Source organism: Priapulus caudatus, unplaced genomic scaffold (assembly GCF_000485595.1).
Source record: "Priapulus caudatus unplaced genomic scaffold, Priapulus_caudatus-5.0.1 Scaffold318, whole genome shotgun sequence".
Classification (NCBI taxonomy): domain Eukaryota; kingdom Metazoa; phylum Priapulida; class Priapulimorpha; order Priapulimorphida; family Priapulidae; genus Priapulus; species Priapulus caudatus.
The window spans coordinates 196110-202254 of NW_014577379.1; the positions used below are offsets into that span (position 1 = coordinate 196110).

Below are 6145 nucleotides of genomic sequence, written 5' to 3' on the forward strand. Positions count from 1 at the left end.
GCCGCATCCCGGAGCAAACACGTCGCCGGCAGCTGGGAATGACTTCGTGATCTGTACACCCTCAGATGCGTGCCTGGCATGTGGTGATTTCGTTACTTGGTCGCTCAGGGGATGATCAATGTGGGTCCTGGACCCACCAAACTACCCCCCCATGCAGGGGGTAGTACATTAGAAGCAGAAGCTCTGCCGCACGCGCTCCGAAACCTACTCACAAGGTCTGTTCAAGAGTGTTGTTTACCCTGAACTTTACCTGTCGTAGACCTATAGGTTCACTCATTCACGCGTATTATTTCAATTTAGTTCCGAATCGTTTCCACTGGAATAGGTTTATCTTAGCACGACAGCTAATAAAATTAATCATAAATTTCTACGGGAGTAGATGTTAGAGAGACCATGCATGAAAAGGGAAACTACAGAAATATATATCCAACCGGCGCCGTTTTCCTCGTTTTCCTAATTTTGATTCCTCTTCTCAAATCCGCAATCAAAAACACTCCTAGGTCTTGACCACAGTGACCGATGCCACCCCCCTTTGGCAACCCAACTCTGCTTACTCCAACCGAATTTCCACTCATAAAAATACTCATAAACTCAGACAACAACAAACGGAAATAACATTGCTGTTATCATTTAAGAATACAGATCACAACGGCTGCCTACTCGCAATATTACTTATTTTTTATATTTACATGATCCACCGGTCTCCGTGTACAAATTACTAACATTATTGAAGCAAAATAATTAACGGGAAGGCTTTAGAGAAATTGTGGGACCCTATCATTCAAGACGGAAGCATTCGGCGCTGGCGATCATATCACAATAGGTCACAACGTACTGCACACACCAGCAACATAGATTACATGTCGTGCATTAACAAGCCGTACGGGTGGCTGACACGACTCAGTTCTTTACCCGACTGCCACGTGTTACCCAACAGCAAGATAACCATAGATAAACGAGACAAGTTTCAATCTTTTTTTCACTTTCAGCGACGAGAACAAACATGACACATCATATAGACATAGCACTCACAGTGTGTATAGTATTGTGGCGCGTTCCCCCAATGCTATCGGCCAGTAAAAATGTACGTAAACAAACTATAAAAATACAAACACAACTGAACATACACAAACCACGATTAAAATACAATTAACCACGTATAAAACACTTTTAAAATACGATAATTAAACGTAAAAAAAACATTAATAAAACCACAATTAAACACAGCAACTAGCAACAAATTAAATACAATTTCAGTCGGCACGGTTATGACTGGCTGGTCGGATTACAGAAAATGTGTACTTACATTTGCCCATAGCTGGTGGCATCATGAGTAATACATAAACATCAGCTAAAGATAAAAACAGTATGCCAGTTCCTTGCCTTTTGTACGAAAAACGTTTATAGACCTGATATATCAATTTTAAATAGTTTACAGGCAATCAGCAAATACTAGTAGCATTCCACGGGCATGTATCTGGCTCCAATAAAGCACAAAATGCATTGACTCTTGTACCTAAAGACCTTACATACATACATACGACTATAAGCAAAAATCGCCAATATTTTCCGTTGAACGAGAAAAATTCACTGGACCTAAATTTACATCTTCATGATCTTGTAATTGAGCCCCAAATTATTTCCTGTCGAAAATTGGATTGGTACTACACATATTATCAAGAGCTCATAATATAGAAGAGTATGTTGTTTTAACAGCGTTTTGCATAGTTTTCAACAAATATTCTATCAATATGTGAATGAATATATTCAAACTTTACCTTGTTTTCATCTATGATTCTCCCTTAATCATATGACACCAGCAATTTACCTGAAAATCATGTGTTCTTCAAAAATGTTATTTGAATACGACACGGTTTCACACAGTTTTCCCAAATGATCGCATGTATTCGGCGCAAGTTTATTATCGGTTTAGTGTTCTATTGTCTATGACGGAACGCTGGGGGCTGTTGGGGATATTAGGCATCGAATTGTATTCAGCGTGTAGCGTTTCCAGCATGCTAGAAATAAATGTGTTCTCACGGCGAGCTAGCAGCTGATTTTAGCTGTGTTGTCATCGTGTTCCTGATGATAAGGAAGCGAAACAAGTGCTGTTACTGTGCTTACCTAATATCCCCAACAGCCCCCAGCATCCCGTAGTTACAACCTGGTGCTGCCGCCGCATATCAACATGCGCCAAATACATGCGAACGTTTGGGAAAACTGTGTGAAACCGTGTCATATTCAAAGAACTTTTTTGAAGAACGCATACGATTTTTAGGTAAATTGGTGGTGTCATATGATTAAGGGAGAATCATAGACGAAAACAAGGTAAAGTTTGAATATATTTATTCACATATTGATAGAATATTTACAAGTTGAAAACTATACAAAATGCTGTTAAAACGGTGTCATACTCTTCTCTGTTATGAGCTCTTGATATTATATTCAGAAGCACGTGACATAGCTAGCTCCTAACACATTACTGGCGCCACCACAGTGTGAGCACGCAAGAAGAGCTGCTAACATACGAATTTTGCACAGGGGAGAGATAGTGATCCGCTAGGGGACGGCTCTGATTGGCTAATTTTGTCTCTTATTTATTTTATTTTTTATTATTTTTGGCTAATTTTGTTTTATTTTAGAATTAGGGATAGGGTTAGGGTTAGAGTTTGGGTTAGGATTAGGGTTAGGGTTAGGGCAGGGCCGTAGTGGCCGCCACGGTAGCACGGCACTGCCGTGGCACTATTTTGACAAAAAAACATTTGCAGGGAACCAAGAAGCTGACTGTTATCTGACTGGACTGTCTGGTATCACTGTTAATACTGATCAATTAGAGGTGTTATATCAGTGCTCTAAGATTTGGAATCAGGGTAAAAAATACACGAGCGCGATGAGCGATTCGCTCTTCAAACCTCCGAAATCGCTCCCGTGAGGCTCAAAATAGCTCCGGTAAAATTTTTGACGGGAGCTATTTTTTCCACAGACTTTTGAAAAAGAGCTCCTGAAAAAAAGTAATTTTTCCCTGTTTGGAATGTGTATTTAATATGACAAAGGTATTGTGATTCAAATTCAAACTTCAAAACATACAGATGATAGTGAAAGTATAAATGCAGATTGAAAATAGGCTTGTTTTTCATAATTATATGTACTGATACTGAGTGATAGGAATAGTATATACAATTTTGTAAACAATGTTTTATTAGTTATCATACTCATAATATATATTTTAGATACTTTAGTCAAAACATCAGCTTTACAAAAATTTACAAATTGGTTGCTTTCAACATAGCATGAAAATGCAGGAAATGCCATTTCCAGGCTCTAAATTGTAAAAAAATTCTCGGGGAGGGCCCCCAGACCCCCCCCCCCCCCAAATGGGCTTCGCGACTGCGGCGTTCGCCGTGTGTGCCGGCACACACCATGTACCGCCACTTATGCTATTATTACTGGGTGATCCTACATTTTTCTGCAGTAGCACATTTTCGGAGGCCACTACAGCCCTGGTTAGGGTTAGGGTTAACTGATTTCTATATCCACTATCTCTCCCCTGAGACCTACTACTAACATACGATAGCAACTGAGCAAGCATTACACATTTTTAGTAATGTGCTGCCATCTCTTGGCCAAGCTAAGCATAAATTTATTCACATCAAACACTTACTATATGCATTAGAAACATGCAATGGAATAGCATAACTGTCCACTTTCGTTAATATCGTAGAAGAATAGAAATTTCTTATCTTTTGTTGTGTGGACAATTTTGAGGTAATTGGCCACACTTGTAGTAGTGTGAAAAAATTTTCATAACATTTTTATACAAATAAAAGCCTCTTCGATAAGGAAAAAACATATACAAGTACTTTATTATTGTGTTTTTATGACCACATTCTATGCATATGTACACATTCGTTCAAGGAAATCAGGAAAATTAATGAGATAAAAATGCATAAAACTGAAATCTGGCATAACATAAGACTATTAAATGTGTTCCTAAAAGCATGACCAACAATATATTCATTTGCAAACTGATGTTGGTTAATTTCTGATGATCGATCGTAATCCTAATTTTAATTGTGTCCCAAATCTGGCGGTACTTTCATCTAGGTTTAGATTGAGATATGACCGGCATACATTAGCAGTTATTACCCCGCGCCTCGATTATATTCTTGATTATGTTCCTTATGTTGTGTATATGATGCTTTATTATGCTGTACTAAAAACATTGTATGCTAGGTTATGTGCAATCACTTGTCTGTGTCCAATACATGGCCCTGACCCTGGTATGAGTGGCCGAACAGATGCTATCTATTGCCTAAGCTAAACCTGTAGGTAAGATGGCAGGAGGCTTATCGGCTAGCTAGCATGTTATGAAGTTGCCCCTCTGTTCATGTTAATCGGAATATAGGGTCTAATACATAACTATGGTGTACAAATATAGAGCAGCATATATTTATAAACAAAAGACCCACTAAAAAGTACTGAAAATGTTGTGCGCCACCCTGATATCTAACTCTTGCTCATCGACTACAGTATAATCTACAGCTAGATACAATAAATTAACACAACAGAGTAGGTGTTACTACTCTGCTGGATTCCATTATTGTATATAACCTTACAATCTGCTGCGCTGAGGTCCAGCATTGTAATGTTGATGCACTGTACGGGTTGTAGGTAGATACAATAATGTAACCCAAACACAGGATAGGGTTGGGCACCTATCCTGTGTTTGGGTTACAGTATTGTATCTAGGGTTGGCTTCGCTCTTAATATAGACTTATACTTTTTCGAAACTTGAGCCTCCAAGGGCCTGTGCTCAGACTCAGAGGCTCAACCGCGAACACGATTGCACGCTAGCTACGAAGGTCACCCGCCAAGCGATAAACCCTGTATTATTTACGCGCCGCTGAATGACTGAAGACCATTTCATTAGTCACACCTCGATTTGCAAATACATAAACTGAACAAGACGCTATCAATCTGAATACTGTGCACGTACCTTTCCTAAGGAGATATCACAACCGAGTCGCCACCTAAAATAAACATTACGTAGCGCCATCTATAGGCCCCTATATGCTGAAAGTTTGTTTACGTTCGTCGTGGAAGCACTTGTTTACGTTCGTCCTCAGCGTTCGTAGTGGAACTGGAAGCACGTTCGTCGTGAACTTCGTGGTGGAAGCACTTTTTTCAAACCTATACAAACTTGTACTACCTAAGACTAAGTTTTGAGGTCAGTATAATACATAACACACCTTCTGACGCATCCACTGATATCTACGTACTAATTATAGTACGTGTGAAACATTGCGTCGCGTCTCGCAAGCCAAGCATTGAAGCAGAGATAAGCCGGAGGTTAGCCCGAACAATCCGTGCTAGCAATTGAATACGTACCGTTTCTTGGAGATAGCCGGAGGTAAGCGAGGTAGTCACTTGCGTCTGAGGAGGGCGTGACGTGGCTATAGGGCCTACGTAGCTCCAAGAAACGGTATTGCTAGGGTTAGAATACCGACGTGTATATTGACGTCAGTCACACAGCCTGGTCGGGTTAGGGCCTACGTAAAACTAAAACTTAAAAGGCTAAACGCGCTCGGATAAGTTCATTTTATGTAAATTATTCATTCAATTGTAACCGCAAAAGCTTTGCACGCACAGGCACTTGGAACATCTCAATAAAAAAGTTAAATAAACACGAAATGTACCATTTACTACCAAATTTACCTTCTTTTTTTTTTATTGAGACGTTTCAAGCACAGGGACTTGAGGCGAAAAAAAAAGTGTTATATATATAAATAGGGGTATTTATTTTTCCCCTATTTATTCTATTATTCTATTATTCTATTATTATTTTATTTTTTCCCCTATTTATATATATAACACTTTTTTTTTCCGCCTCAAGTCCCTGTGGTTTCAAGTGCCTGTGCCTGTGGTTCAAATGCTCCTCTACAACACACAAGTACACCGCACGCACGCCCTGTGCACAAACAACAAGAATATAATAGACCCCTTGCAGTCACATCCCGTTTTTACCAAGTGCTCGGATGCGCCGCCATGTTGGAAGCACAGTATGATAGTAAACAAGCGGAATGGAGGCATCTCTCACACACACACGCACACGCACACACACACACACACACACACACACACACAC

The 6145-nt window shown here is 39.7% G+C and overlaps 1 protein-coding gene across 8 annotated transcripts in view; it reads left to right on the plus strand.

The window, feature by feature from the left end:
- The first annotated feature begins 4427 nt into the window (after positions 1–4427).
- LOC106808963 (steroid 17-alpha-hydroxylase/17,20 lyase-like) overlaps positions 4428–6145 on the plus strand; it is a 23903-nt gene continuing 22185 nt past the window's right edge. For 2 of the 8 annotated variants that reach the window (XM_014811894.1, XM_014811895.1), the window contains exon 1: positions 5068–5227. The gene's annotated coding sequence lies outside the window, so the exon portion shown is untranslated. Of the gene's footprint in view, positions 4476–5067; positions 5228–5247; positions 5411–6145 lie in introns of those variants that run through there. The other 6 variants (XM_014811897.1, XM_014811900.1, XM_014811896.1 and 3 more) reach the window with 6 other exon arrangements.